Source organism: Podarcis muralis, chromosome 3, assembly GCF_964188315.1.
Source record: "Podarcis muralis chromosome 3, rPodMur119.hap1.1, whole genome shotgun sequence".
Classification (NCBI taxonomy): Eukaryota; Metazoa; Chordata; class Lepidosauria; order Squamata; family Lacertidae; genus Podarcis; species Podarcis muralis.
In genome coordinates this window covers 111,088,975-111,104,723 of record NC_135657.1, presented here as the reverse complement: position 1 = coordinate 111,104,723, position 15,749 = coordinate 111,088,975, and the positions used below count along the sequence as shown (strand labels likewise).

The 15,749-nt window shown below is 45.7% G+C and overlaps 1 protein-coding gene across 1 annotated transcript in view; it reads right to left on the bottom strand.

The window, feature by feature from the left end:
• The window catches only part of GABRP (gamma-aminobutyric acid type A receptor subunit pi), a 42,733-nt gene extending 38,868 nt beyond the window's left edge, over positions 1–3,865 (bottom strand). Inside the window, exon 1 of the mRNA XM_077926478.1 lies at positions 3,729–3,865. The gene's annotated coding sequence lies outside the window, so the exon portion shown is untranslated. The remainder of the gene's footprint in view (positions 1–3,728) is intronic.
• Positions 3,866–15,749: the final 11,884 nt, after the last annotated feature.

Here is a 15,749-nt window from a genome sequence, read left to right as displayed (position 1 = left end):
TATCATCTGACTCATTTCCCAGAATGTTCCCCCAACAACATTTACCCAAGGGAATCATAGTGGGGAAAACATTTGGCAATAGTTAAGCATAATTTGGCTTTTATTACCCAAGAAACTCTGTCAACAATGTTCTCTAAATTACTTGAAGCACTATGAGTAACGAAGAACCAATATAGTCTAGGACACGGACAGGCTCAAATTTGGGAAATCTGAGTTCAAGAATGATGTCCGTCATGGACTAACAGTGAGGTCCTGGCCAGGTTATTACCTCTGTTCACTACCTGAAAGTGACCTACTCCACATAGTTGTTATGGTGCCTATCAGGGCTGCTGGAAGTTGTCTCAGACCTAGTGTCGAGGTAGACTTAATGTTGAGTACCTCAGGGGGACTTAATGGCCACTATGATAATCATGAAACTGTCTGTCAATTCAAGCCTACTGGAAGAGGAAGGTCTTCACTTCACCATGCTGAAAATGGTCACCATTGGGACTGAAGCTTAGAGACAGATAATGTCTCCATGAAAGAAGAGATGACCTTGGCTGCCCTGAAGGCATATATCATGAGCCCACTCATTTAGCAACCAACCACGGGCTCCTGATTATTTTGCCTACTTTTGCCTCACCATAAACGTTCCTTTTTGGGGGAAGGAGTGCAAGAAGGTGCTGCTCAGGCAACTCCAGAGATTTCTAGATAACGCAGGTTAATTTGGCCCATTTCAGCCCAACTTCCAGCCTGTGTTTGTGACAGAGGTGGCTTTGGACGTTCTCCTGAATGACCCAAAAGAACCTGAGAGGAATGCATCCCTGTTGATTCTCTTGAACCTTTCAGTGGCTTTTTGTACCATCAACATGGTATACTTTGAGGTTGTCTGGTGCATTTAGGAAGCCCACAGAAAGCAGCAACCCTCCCCAGCAATGGGTAATCTGAGGTCCTATTTACCACCCATGGTTAATATACGCTGATAGAGTTACCTGCTTGGAACTAATGTTGGGAAAAGGAGTATATAGATGTCTTGTGCCAAACATAAAACAAATGTATTATCTCCTTCCCACGTCTATCCAAGGTAAGCAGATTATACATGCATAGTCACTGCTTGACATTTTTCACAATAACATTGCTATGTCTGTTATAGCTGGAGATATGCCAGATCACCACATACAGGGACACACACCCCGAGGGAAGACTATGTGACAGCTTGAATAGATCACCTAGTAAACACCATGGAAACCACAAAACACCCACACAACAACAGCACCCTTGATCACAGAATGATCAGAAGGAAGCTTCCTTGAGTGAAAACACCATAACTGAGCTGTGTTGTACTTTCTGCAAAAAGGCAACATCTCCAAAAAAATGTTTTGGAGTGGAGTGAAGGGCAGCTAAAACCAGTTTCATCCATTCTTTCCAGTCACGTAGGCTTAATTTTGTTCACCCAAAACTTCCATTTCCATGCCAAGAGTTTATTTTATTTTGCCTTCCAAAATAGACTTATGATGTTTCCTAGAAGCCTTTTTTCAATGCCAAGTTCTGCATCATGCATAAAACAACCTGCAGCCTTTCGGATGTTGTTGGACTCAAAATCCCATCATCAAGGATGTTGTTGGACTCAAAATCCCATCATCCCTGATGGGGGTGGTAGAGGCTGACAGGAGTTGGAGTCCAACCGCACGCAGACAACCAGAGATTCCCCATTCCTAATATATACCAATAGCAAGCTCAGGTGTTGAGTTATAATGGCTACAGACCCCAAACAAGAGAAACCTTGAGCTTGTTTGGAGGTTCTAGCAGGGGAGTGCAGCTATCGTATACCCTTGACTGAAGAACGGTACACTCCTTCTATCTGGGATGGTCGTCCTCTTCCACTGAGTGCGCAGCTTCGGGAGGGACGCACATGGAGCGGTGAGGGAGGAGGGGGACACCGAATCAACCCTGGCGAATCAACCCTGGCGATCAATGGGGTGACAGATGTCGCAGCCAGATTGCCCTCACATCCCAAACAAGAGAAACCAAAGGAGTAAATCATCGTGCTTCGGGGGGGGGGGGGCTCAAAAATTGAAGAAGTACAAAGGGTGGGTTAAGGCAAGGCATAACAACTCAAACACAACTTGATGAGAGGACTGAGCACGCTCATTTGTCACAGAATGCTGAATGTCATCTCTGTGCGGGGTGAGGTGGAGGAACAACATGAAACTTCTCCGCTCCCAGTAATTTTTATTTATTTCATTTGTGAATCACTTCACCTGAGGCAAAGTGATATATAAAAAGCACACATAAGTACAGTTAATTTGTGTGTGTGTGTTTAAAGTAAGGTAAAGGTAAAGGGACCCCTGACCATTAGGTCCAGTCGTCACCGACTCTGGGGTTACGGCGCTCATCTCGCTTTACTGGCTGAGGGAGCCAGTGTACAGCTTCCGGGTCATGTGGCCAGCATGACTAAGCCACTTCTGGCAAACCAGAGCAGCGCACAGAAATGCTGTTTACCTTCCCGCCGGAGTGGTACCTATTTATCTACTTGCACTTTGACGTGCTTTCGAACTGCTAGGTTGGCAGGAGCTGGGACTGAGCAACAGGAGCTCACCCCGTCGCGGGGATTCGAACCGCGACCTTCTGATCGGCAAGTCCTAGGCTCTGTGGTTTAACCCACAGCGCCACCCACGTCCCTATTTAAAGTAAACATAAATGTAAAAACAGTTTTAAACAGCAGGACATACATAAAATCTGTTCAATTGCAAGACAGATACCTCCTGGATAAAGTTTTTAGAAAGCTTGTTGAAAGAAGCACTTAGCAGGTGCTGAAAAGACAACAGAGAAGGTGGATATGCATTGGGAGGGAGTTCCAAAGGGTGGTTAATATTTTATATTAACATGCATAGAACCAAACCTAACAGACAAATAATTTCATATACATAAAGGGTGCAAAGAGGGATTTTTGGCTGGAGGGGGTGTTTCAAAATAAATTTCCATTCTAATTGTGTGGGGGTTTTTTCAGGTGTGCCCAGCAGTAATACATATCTGTTCAATGTCTGGATTGGCAAACAGTCAAGAATTCTAGATGAGAGCATATTGTGCTAGTGGCTCTCTTGTCGTTGCCCTTTTTATTAACAGAGGTAATCAAATCATACCAATCTTAGACAAATTTATTGGATGTTCTTTTAACTTTGGGCCACTCTTAATTTAGACGTGAGTTTCTCTACCAACAGAATGGTACAGTGGTGCCCCGCAAGACGAATGCCTCGCAAGACGAAAAATTCGCTAGACGAAAGGGTTTTCCGTTTTTTCAGTCGTTCCGCAAGACGAATTTCCCTATGGGCTTGCTTCGCAAGACGAAACGTCTTGCAAGTTCTTGCGAGTTTGTTTCCTTTTTCCTAAACCGCTAAGCCGTTAATAGCCGCTAAGCCGCTAAGCCACTAAGCCACTAAGCCGCTAATAGGGTTGCTTCACAAGACGAAAAAACCACAAGACGAAGAGACTCGCGGAACGGATTAATTTCGTCTTGTGAGGCACCACTGTATTTCCCAAACCTTCTAGGAAACCCAGCAGCATTCTGAGGCAGGTCCTGCTTGTGGAAATTCTGATGCTCACTACAAGGAGGAAAATTTCCTGGCTGCAAACCTAGAAGTCTCAAAAAAATAAAACTTTGGACATGTAAGTTCATCCACAATCATGCCCAGTGAGGTGGCCTTCCTCTTAATGTTTTCCCAGTTAAAAATGAGATGTCCTAGACATACAAAAGCTAGTTCAGGTCAGAGCTGAAGGCCGGAGAAAGAGGTGGAGAAAATTAAGCCTGGAGTAGTGGCAGGAGATTCTCTTTCCTTCTCTTTGACTTCATGACAAACAACAGCATCACCAACAGGGAGGGGAGACAAGAGCCTGAAAGGCAGAACATTGTGTAGCCTTGAAAAGCTTGTTCCCCAGCTCTGATCTAAACTAAGGCATGCAGACAGACCACGTGCCAACAAGCATATGATACTCAGTTATCTGTGTTGGCTTAGCTCAGGGGTCAGCAAACTTTTTCAGCAGGGGGCCGGCCCACTGTCCCTCAGACCTTGTGGGGGCCGGATTATATTTTTTTGGGGGGAGGGAATGAACGAATTCCTATGCCCCACAAATAACCCAGAGATGCATTTTAAATAAAAGGACACATTCTACCCATGTAAAAACACGCTGATTCCCGGACTGTCCACGGCCAGATTTAGAAAGTGATTGGGCCGCATCCAGCCCCGGGCCTTAGTTTGCCTAGCCCAATGATTCTCAACCTTTTTTCCCTGAGCCACAATTTCAGAATAAAAATTTGCTCGCGCACCAAATTTTTTATTGACAAGGAATACATTGGAAAATACTCCTGCCAACCTAGCAGTTCAAAAGCACGTCAAAGTGCAAGTAGATAAATAGGTACCCCTCCAGCGGGAAGGTAAACGGAATTTCCATGCGCTGCTCTGGTTCGCCAGAAGTGGCTTAGTCCTGCTGGCCACATGACCCGGAAGCTGTACGCCAGCTGCCTCAGCCATAAAGCGAGATGAGCGCCGCACCCCAAAGTCGGCCACGACTGGACCTAATGGTCAGGGGTCCCTTTACCTTTACCTTACACTGGAAAACGAAAAGAAAGAACTTCTAACAGGGCTTGATTGATAACATAAAACACAGCTGTTTACAATATGATCGTGGGGTGGAACAGCCAGACAGTATAAAACAATGCATAAGAACAAGAATCACTCCCAAAATATAATTATAAATTAGCCTCTTACGTAACATATGTACCTTGAGTATGTATACAAATTCAATGAGACGTCTGAGCTTCCTTTGGCTGTGTAATCTTGTTTCTATTAGGTCTAATTTAAGGCAAGCAAACTTTTATCTCCTCATCACGGCTTTGCCCCTTCGACTGAAGGCCAGTTAGTGTGACTCCAGGCGAAGAACTCCATGCAAAGCAGATGAGCCAAGCCACAGGCAGATGAGCCAAGCCATAGAGATAACTTAAAGCTCATGATCACTCAAGGAGGGCCATCTCTACCATCTCTACATGTTCCCCTTTCTTGTATCCACCCCATCTTCTCTCTGAGAGCCAGTGTGGTGTAGTGGTTAAGAGCGGTAATCTCGTAATCTGGTGAACCAGGTTCGCTTCCCCGCTCCTCCACATGCAGCTGCTGGGTGACCTTGGGCCAGTCACACTTCTTTGAAGTCTCTCAGCCTCACTCACCTCACAGAGTGTTTGTTGTGGGGGAGGAAGGGAAAGGAGAATGTTAGCCGCTTTGAGACTCCTTAAAGGGAGTGAAAGGCGGGATATCAAATCCAAACTCCTCCTCCTCCTCCTCCTCTTCTTCTTCTTCTTCTTCTTCTTCTTCTTCCATGCACCCACCTATTGCACACCGCGTATTTTCTCCCTCTCTCTCCTTCTTTCTCACCCCTCCATACATTCCCCACCTTACAACACAGGAAGCTGCCATATAAGAAGCCAGACCATTGCCCCATCCAGCTCATTGTTTTCCATACTGGCAGAAGCTCTTTGGGACCCCATTAGCTGCAAAAACCGGATAGTGAACTATTGACCCTCTCCACGCAAAATATGTCCTCTGTCACCCTTGTACACCTCACCTTTCCTCTTTCTGTCTCATTCCTACCCACACCCAACCTTCCCTTTCCTGCCTCATTCGTGCACACCCACGTGCCAGATACTTAATCAGCCTGTGCACATGTCTCTCCTTCCCTCTCTCAGTCTCTCTCTCTCTCACACACACTGGTCACACTCCTCTTCTCCCCAAGCCATTTGGCCGTCGGGGAAGGCTTGGAGTTGGTAAGTCAGCACACACCTGGCTAGGGTGGCAGGTGAAAGGGAGGCAGAGCTCGGCCCAGGCTCTTCTATCTTGGCCTTCAATCACTGTTCCAGGCTCAGGTATCCAGACTCCAGGCTGAGCACAGGAGCTGACAAGGCTCATGCCTAGCTAAGAAGGTATGGAGTCAGCCAACTCCATCATATCCTGTGTTCATCACAATCAGCACTGTTTCCGTTCTGCTACCAATCATCTGCCGGGCTGCCTCTAAGGCACACAACAGCTCCTGCATTTGAGGGTCTCTGTGTCCCCACAGGAAAGGAAAAGACCACAACTGGAAGAGTCTGCATGTATTGTTTAAATGGTCAGTAGTTTCCCAACATGAAGAAAAACAACGGCCGCGAGAGTTCTGGTAGCACAAGGATGGAAGACTGAAGAAACCCCAACTAAAGAACCATGGCAAGAAAAATTGATGGACTATGCAGAACTGGCAAAACTGACATATAAGCTACGGGACAAGGATAACTGACTTTAAGGATGAATGGGAACCCTTTACAAAGTATCTGAAGACGCAACAAAGCGAACTGGACTCCTTGGCAGGTTTTGAATAAACATTCACAAACTTTTTATTGATAATAATCTGCTAAATAGTTTGAGGATCTATACAACTTTGTAACATGCAGAAAACAGCAGTCTCAGAGAAACCAAAGACTGGAACTGAGGGAAGTCGGGTGTGTGTGTGAGAGGATGGGGGGGGGAGGAAAAATTAGGGGGGGGGGAACAAGGATGATATGTTTTTGGATAATATGTCTTGTTATAATTTTGAATATTATTATTTTTAAAGTAGTTTCCCAACTTTTTGGGTCCTGCCAGCCTTCTGCCTTCTTCCACGCGTTCCTGAAGCTTCTCCCCCTTGCCTTCCATCAATAATCAGTGGCTCACGTTTTATGGCAGGGCCTTGTAGCTGCATCGCTGCAGACACGAAATCAACAGGTGCAGCCTCCCCAGGCTTGGAGCTGCCTGTCGCCCAGCTGTGAAAGGTACAGAAAACCGATCAAGGAAATGCTGTGGAGGGTGTGCAAGGAATCATTTCCCTGCTGGTCACAAAAGCACCTTGCACCACCCTCTTCAACTGCACCTTTTGCCAAGTGAGGCAGAGGGTGTCGGCAGAGGTCGCCTGTTTTAACCCTGCTCTTTGCGTATGGTCAACCCTGAGGAGCCAAAGAGGCTTGCAGCTTTTCATTCATAACCCACCTTCCAAAAGGTTTTAGTGACATCTGGTGGTGTGATTGGGAAACCATAGCTATTGTAGCATTCTCCTTCAGGGATGCAATTTCTCCTGCCCGCTGGGGAGCTGGCACGATTTTCAGGAAGCCTGATCAGAAAGAGAAAGAGATGGAGACTTGAACATACTTGAGGGCTTAAATTTAGTGGCACTAGAGGTCAACCCCCCCCCCCTTCATGGATCACTGCCTTGCCGTGGCGAAGGGGCTTGAATAACTCAGAGAAGCTATGAGCTATGCCATGCAGGGCCACCCAAGATGGACAGGTTATAGTGGAGAGTTTTGACCAAACGTGATCCACCTGGAGCAGGAACCGGCAAGCCACTCCAGTATCCCTGCCAAGAAAACTCCATGGACAAAGACAACAGGCATACAAAAGTTATGACGCTGGAAAATGAGCCCCTCAGGTCGGAAGGCGTCCCACATGCTACTGAGGAAGAGCAGAGGACAAGTACAAGTAGATTCAGAGCTGATGAAGCGGCTGGGCCAAAGCCGAAAGGTCGCTCAGTTGCGGATATGCCTGGAAGCAAAAGGAAAGTCCAATGCTGTAAAGAAAAATATTGCATACCAGCATGAGTTTGACCAAACTGCGGGAGGCAGTGGAAGACAGGAGTGCCTGGCGTGCTCTGGTCCATGGGGTCACGAAGAGTCGGACACGACTAAACGACTAAACAACAACAACAAGAGGGCAACCCTACCTGGTTTGACTTCCCTCCAGATGCAAATAGCAGAGGGAGGGCAACTTAATCCTCTACTCCCCACACCTTTCTTGCTGTTTCATCTAGCATTGTTTATTATTAAAAGGATCCACAGAACTACAAGTGATATATTTGGCATCTTGAGCAGTTTGGGAGGGCTTCCTGTAAGTGAGTGGCTGCTGGCTGCGCGGACTCAGTGCTGCTGAAAGACCAACAATATTATTTTCTTTTAAAAGAAACCTTGCCTACAGTTGTAGCTTGGAAGTCGAACGGAATCTGTCCATTCGACTTTTAAAACGTTCAGAAACCAAGGTGCAGCTTCTAATTGGCTGTGGGAAGCTCTTGCAGCCAATCAGAAGCCGTGGAAGCCCCATCGGATGTTCAGGTTCCAAAGAACATTTGCAAACTGGAACCCTCACTTCCGGGTTTGTGGCGTTCGGGAGCCAAAACGTCCGGGTACCAAGGTGTTTGGGATCCAAGGTATGACTGTATACTCAAAGAGGCTTACTAGTTTTATTATTGAAATATACTCAGAGTCGAGTGTGGATTTCATGCTCTTTATTCAGCTCATAGTAGTGAGGAATGGAAGTTCCCCCGAAATGTCTGCTTTATATACATTACTTACACAATGGGCCCCACATGATTGGCTAATTCTGGGATTCTCCTGTAGCCCAATCAGGTTGCGGATTCACGTTCACCTGGAGCTGGATTGGGTGGCTCCTGTGGACCAATCAGACTGCTGCATTCTGGATCCTATTGTTCTAGGACCAATCAGTCTGCTGCATTTTGGATCCTATTCAACTCAGTACATAACAATTATCGATTTCTTTACTTATTTAAGAATTTAGGAATGCCTCTACATCCAAAACTTACTGCAGCTCTGTATTCAAGTACTTTGACCATGATATCCTCCTGGACCAGCTCTCAGTTAGCGGTGGGAACTGTTTTATCCTTCCCTTCCTCCCTGTGTCCAGAGAATAGCATTGGGGGTTTGTGTCCTGGTCCTGTGGTCCTTGTGCTTTGGGGCCCTGCAAAGGCGCCGTCCTGTCACCAACTCTGCTTAACATCTATATATTAGAAGCAGTCGTTCTGTAGCAAAGTGTCATCAATACACAGGGAACCAGGAAGGGCCTTCTCAGTGGCGGCGCCCTTCCTGTGGAACGTCCTCCCGTCAGATGTCAAGGAGATAAAGAACTACAACTTTCAGAAGACATCTGGAGGCAGTCCTGTATCAGCAAGTTTTTAATGTTTGACTTTTTATTAGGTTTTTATATTTGTTGGAAGCTGCCCAAAGTGACTGGGGCAACCCAGCCTGATGGGTAGGGTACAAACAATAACATTATTATTATTATTTCTGATACATTCAGTGGGCCAACCCTGTGGAACTGCCTCCCAGCGGAGATTAAACAGGCACCCTCCTTGCTGACGCATCCAGACTTGAGGGTAGTCAAGTCCATGATTACGACTTTCCTGTTCATAGAATCATAGTTGGAAGGGACCTTGGGGGTCATCTAGTCCAGCCCCCTGCAAGGCAGGAATATTAACGTAGTTCCAGCAGGCATTTTAACGTAGTGCTCGGTTTAATGATATTTTTTCCTGGTTTTATCATCCCATTTTCTGTTACTGTTTTTTATGCACACTGCTTAGTAATGCAAGCAATTAAGCAATTGTGTGGTCTATAAATGTCTGAAATAAATAAAATTATTGTGTTATGTGCTTGTGAATGGTTAACACCGGACTGAGGTCTGCATGTTTGCCGGGCTTCAGGATGAATTGGCATCAGGCTGCTCTCATCATCACAAGACTTTGGCCAGCTGACTTTGTTTGATGGCCAACGAGATTGTGTTACCATAACACCGGTTCTGAGAGATCTGCATTGGCTCCCAGTACGTTTCCGAGCACAATTCAAAGTGTTGGTGCTGACCTTGAAAGCCCTAAACGGCCTCGGTCCTGTATACCTGAAGGAGCATCTCCACCCCCATCGTTCTGCCCGGACACTGAGATCCAGCGCTGAGGGCCTTCTGGCAGTTCCCTCATTGCGAGAAGTGAGGTTACAGGGAACCAGACAGAGGGCCTTCTCGGTAGTGGCGCCCGCCCTGTGGAACACCCTCCCTCAGATGTGAAGGAAATAAGCAGCTATCCTATCTTTAAAAGACATCTGAAGGCAGCCCTGTTCAGGGAAGTTTTTAATATTTAACACTGTATTGTTTTTAACACTTGATTGGAAGCCGCCGAGAGTGGCTGGGGAAACTCAGCCAGATGGGCGGGGTATAAATAATAAATTATTATTATTATTATTATTATTATTATTATTATTATTATTATTATTATTATTATTAACACGCTTCCAGACAGTCTGCTTGCTGAGGATTAAGTGCTGTTGATTAGTCAGTGAGCACTGACTTTGATTTGTTTGTGGAGATGCTAGGCAACATTGCATCAAAGCAAGGACTCAGCTACATTAGTAAAAAAAATTTAAAATGTTTTAAATGCGTTATAACATCGTGACACCAGATGGTGGTGTAGAGCTCCGTCTTTCGGCAACGTGATTCCCCATTTTGAGGCTTACAATGCGTTTTCCTGAAATGTTTTTTTTTATGTGTCTAGATCCAGTCCAGGGCCTATTCTATACTGTCCATAGTGTTTCCCCATTAGTTTCCTTGCTGCAAAACGTCTGATCTTTGGGTGGTGGCACAAGAGCACCAAATGAGCTTTGATTGCAGATCCTGAGTTGAATGGTGTTTGCTTGAATCCTACCTCAAAATAGTGGCAATCTGGATGCCCAGAGACAAGTCCCATCTGTAATTTTAGTTAAACGTGTAATATATATATATGTGTGTGTGTGTATATCACTAAAGTGTTGCTTCGGCACATTTCATAAATCAAACTAAATAAATAGCAACTTCACTTTGCAAAGAATAAGAACCCTAATACTGTTACATAAGCATGAATGTTTTATGGGCTCTTGCCAGTAAGAAATACTGCATTCTATCGCCTTGGCGGCTCAGTTGGGAATGGTCCCTGAATTTTCATTAAAACAGACAAAGCCTTATATTTTAACTAAACATATTCATGGCAAATTATTTAACAGCAGTTGTTGGTCCCCCCCCCCTTTCTTCCAGATGTAATTCATAGCATGCATTGCGTCTCCTCGGTCTGCTTCTTTAATTTCTGAGCATCTCCTTTCGTCCTTGCTTTGCTTGAAAATGAGCACATGTCTTGCCCACTTCCTACCCCTTGAAAAGGAACCCAAAAGTGTTTTACATTTCTCCAAGCCTCCGACAGTGGAGGAAAATATCTTTATGTAAATCTCAGCATAACCTCATTTCGTCCAGCTGGATGCCTATGTTTTGACAGCATAACATGGAGACTACTGCTTCGTCGTGATTTAAACAACAGCATCAGCCAAAGGGCTGAAACAAACATGGTCCGCCATTATGTACCTAACTTCAAAATAAGCATGTTGTTGTTGTTTAGTCGTTTAGTCGTGTCCGACTCTTTGAGACCCCATGGACCAGAGCACGCCAGGCCCTCCTTTCTTCCACTGTCTCCTGCACAGTCCAACCACCTCGTCCTCTGTCGCCCCCTTCTCCTTGTGCCCTCAATCTTTTCCAACATCAGGGTCTTTTCCAGGGAATCTTCTCTTCTCATGAGGTGGCCAAAGCACTGGAGCCTCAGCTTCAGGATCTGTCCTTCCAGTGAGCACTCAGGGCTGATTTCCTTAAGAATGGATAGGTTTGATCTTCTTGCAGTCCATGGGACTCTCAAGAGTCTCCTCCAGCACCATAATTCAAAAGCATCAATTCTTCAGCGATCAGCCTTCTTTATGGTCCAGCTCTCACTTCCATACATCACTACTGGGAAAAACATAGCTTTAACTATACGGACCTTTGTTGGCAAGGTGATGTCTCTGCTTTTTAAGATGCTGTCTAGGTTTGTCATTGCTTTTCTCCCAAGAAGCAGACGTCTTTTAATTTCGTGGCTGCTGTCACCATCTGCAGTGATCATGGAGCCCAAGAAAGTAAAATCTCTCACTGCCTCCATTTCTTCCCCTTCTATTTGCCAGGAGGTGATGGGACCAGTGGCCATGATCTTCGATTTTTGATGTTGAGCTATACCTAACTTCAAAGCGGGCATAGGAAATCCTTTTGATCCTGAGGGGCACTTTCCCTTCTAGGCAATCTTCTGAGGGGCACATGCCATTGGTGGCAAAAGTGGGTGGGGTAACGGATCTTAATTTTACCTTTGTGCATTAAGCTTGTTTCTAAAAGGTAAAGGTAAAGGAGCCCTGGACAGTTAAGTCCAGTCAAAGGCGACTGTGGGGTTGTGGCGCTCATCTTGCTCTCAGGCCGAGGGAACCGGAGTTTGTTCACAGAAAGCTTTCCAGGTCATGTGGCCAGCAGGACTAAACCGCTTCTGGCGCAACAGGACACCGTGATGGAAACCAGAGCGCACGGAAACGCTGTTTACCTTCCCGCCACAGCTGTACCGATTTATCTACTTGCACTGGTGTGCTTTGAAAATGCTAGGTTGGCAGGAGCTGGGACAGAGCAATGGGAGCCCACCCCATTGCGGAGATTTGAACCACTGACCTTCTGATCAGTAAGCCCAAGAGGCTCAGTGGTTTAGACCACAGTGCCACCCGCGTCCCCCCCCCTACCCAAGCAAGCAGAAATCATGCGTCGGAGGACATGTTCAAAGAAGGCAAAAGCATTCAAGAAAGATGCAGAGGTCACCTGGTGGGGATCATGGTGTGACCAAAGGAAGGTTCTTAGGGCCAGAGAGAGAGGCTTGGAGGGTCGCATTCAGACCCCAAGCCTGAGGTTACCCATCCCTGCTTTAAAGCAATCTTTAAAGGGCACCTTCACACAGCACATAGCTAAATGATAGGATTTGCTACCGCAAGATGTAACAACTGGCCGCCATCTTAAGTAAAGGTAAAGGGACCCCTGACCATTAGGTCCAGTTCTGGCCGACTCTGGGGTTGCGGCGCTCATCTCGCTTTATCGGCCGAGGGAGCCGGCGTACAGCTTCCGGGTCATGTGGCCAGCAGGACTAAGCCGCTTCTGGCGAACCAGAGCAGCGCACGGAAACGCCGTTTACCTTCCCGCCAGATTTATCTACTTGCACTTTGACGTGCTTTTGAACTGCTAGGTTGGCAGGAGCAGGGACTGAGCAACGGGAGCTTACCCTGTCGCGGGGATTCGAACTGCCAACCTTCTGATCGGCAAGTCCTAGACTCTGTGGTTTAACCCACAGCGCCACCCGTGTCCCAGTCGGCCACCATCTTAGTCAGCTTTAAAAGGGGATTGGAGTAATTCATGGAGGAAATTCAATAGCCTTCAGTGTCTAATGGCTTCAGGATCAAAATCAGCGTGTTTCTGAATAAGTCACCAAGGAACACTATCAGGAAAGGGTTGTTTTCCTCATGTTCTACTTATCCTCTTCCCATAAGTACCTGGTCATGGTGGGTGCAAGAGATGCTAGCCTAGACAGGCCTTTGGTCTGATCCAGATGGGCTCGCCTTGCAATTATGTATCTCCCATGGTTATTTGAACCCCAAATCACACAAATATCATACCATTTCCTGCTTCGCTACAGACGCCAACAGGAGGAGGAGGAGCTCACTAATTATGAGGTGGGAGAGGAAAGAAGATTCCAACGTGCAACGCTTTTCACACTAAGGCTGCCTGAGAAGTTCAACAGGCCGCTTAACATTGTGTGTATATTCTCTCTCTCTCTCTTCACTGTAAATTTGCAGTGGATTGTAAAAATGCCACGTGGTTTATAAATGCTACCAAAACGGTGCTTTTTTCCCCCTTAATAAAACAGGTGCCGGTACTCACCATGAAGTTGTTACAGTAACTTATTTATTTAATAAATTACAGTAATTTATACAGTAATAAATAAATACAGTAATTTATTTAATTTTATAAAATCACAAGCTATATCAATTGCATCATTACAGCACACTCTCTTTTGCAGTGGGGTTTACATTAAATGTACAAGTTCTAATGAAAGAATGACTTGCTAAAAAAAACAACACGACTTACAATTCCTATACAATGGTACCTCAGGTTAAGTACTTAATTCGTTATGGAGGTCCGTACTTAACCTGAAACTGTTCTTAACCTGAAGCACCACTTTAGCTAATGGGGCCTCCTGCTGCCGCCGCACTGCCAGAGCCCGGTTTCTGTTCTCATCCTGAAGCAAAGTTCTTAACCTGAAGCACTATTTCTGGGTTAGCGGAGTCTGTAATCTGAAGCGTATGTAACCTGAAGCATATGTAACCCGAGGTACCACTGTAAGTTGGAACAAAGGGTGGTCAAAAGTGTTAAGTTGTGGGTGAACATATCAGACGACACAGCGATTCTTCAAACAGCTCTTGTTTATTCACAGGCCAGAACAGAACTGAACTGAAGGGTTCAGCCAGCCTGCTTATATAGAGCTCCAGTACAATGCAACTGTAACAATTTTCTGTAACTATCCAGTCACTGGACGGCACTTTCAATCCCTTATTTGCATATGTGGACCTGAGTGAAAACTCTTTACAGTATCCCCCTGCTGGCCCAGGGTGGGAAATTCAGTACATAACAAGTACCCCCTGGAAAAAAGGGGGGGAATCACTGCATCCAAGTAAGTAAATAGCAGCTGCTGGTTCGCTACCCTTCTAATCAGGATTCGGACCACCATGCATGGAGAGTGGAGAAACTCTCCTGCCCTTGGGCAGGTGTGCGAAAGCAGCTATTTGATCTCTCTTTTCCCTATGACTTAAGAGTTTTTAAAAGAAGGTTAGGTACAATTTACAAAGGCTGATGAAAGATAAGAGACACACTTGCTTTCAAACGACAGGGCAGCTGGGAATTAATAGTATCAGGGAGCACTCAATCAATCTTCCCTGCTCCTTTTCCCTTAATCGTCCATAACTCCTCATTCCTACTCTCCATCATTGCTTTTTTGGACCTTCAGGAATGTTGACAAATGGCAACATCCTTTAGGAAACGGGAACGCGTGCTATTGCATTCATGTAACCGATGTGTGCCAAGCACGGATCACTTCCACCTCTTTCTTTCTTTGGCCGGGTTTCTACATTTACCATTCTTCTGACAGACAGCATCTTAGCAGGCGAGGAGGATGTGAGCCATTGAAATGAATGTGCATTGCTAACCCATAAATTGCATTGGGTCTGCTCTGTGAGTATTGGAAACGACCCATCGGAATGGATTGCTTCGAAGTCGTTTCACTCTGCACCAGGTAAAGCGATTTCTAGGCAGCTCCCCATTCCTCCCTGACTCGTGCCTTATTTTATCTGGCCAAAGGCGGCAACCCTTTGGTATCCATGGGTTTTGACACTCCCCTAATTTAGCATTTTACTGCTTTCCCACGCTTAATTGTGCAACGGTTTGCTCCAGCAACGATGGCAACACAAATGTATATATATTTAAATGTTTATAACCACGTTTATTTCCCAGGTGTCAAAAAAGGTTAGTTATGTACACCACTACTGCAGCCCATAGAATTTGTGCAGCTTGCAGACCTAACATATACAAGAAGAGAACAAGAAGAACATACGTTTAAAGAAGATTGGGAAATGTTTAATAATAATTTATTTATTTTTAAATTATTTATACCCCGCCCTCCCCAGGCAAGGCCAGGCTCAGGACGGCTAACAACCAATAATAAAAACAAGTTGAATGGATACAACTTAAAAACAAGATTAAAATACAACATTAAAACATTAGAACATTAAAATACAGCCTCATCACAGGAGGAGAAAGGAAAAAAGAAAGAGGGGGAGGGGATCAAATTGACTCCAAGCCAAAGGCCAGGTGGAACAACTGTTTTACAGGCCCTGCGGAAAGAAATCAGATCCTGCAGGGCCCTGGTCTCATGAGACAGAGCGTTCCACCAGGCCGGGGCCAGTGTTGAAAAGGCCCTGGCTCTGGTTGAGGCTAATCTAACTTCCTTAGGGCCCGGAACCACTAGGGTGTTGCTATTTA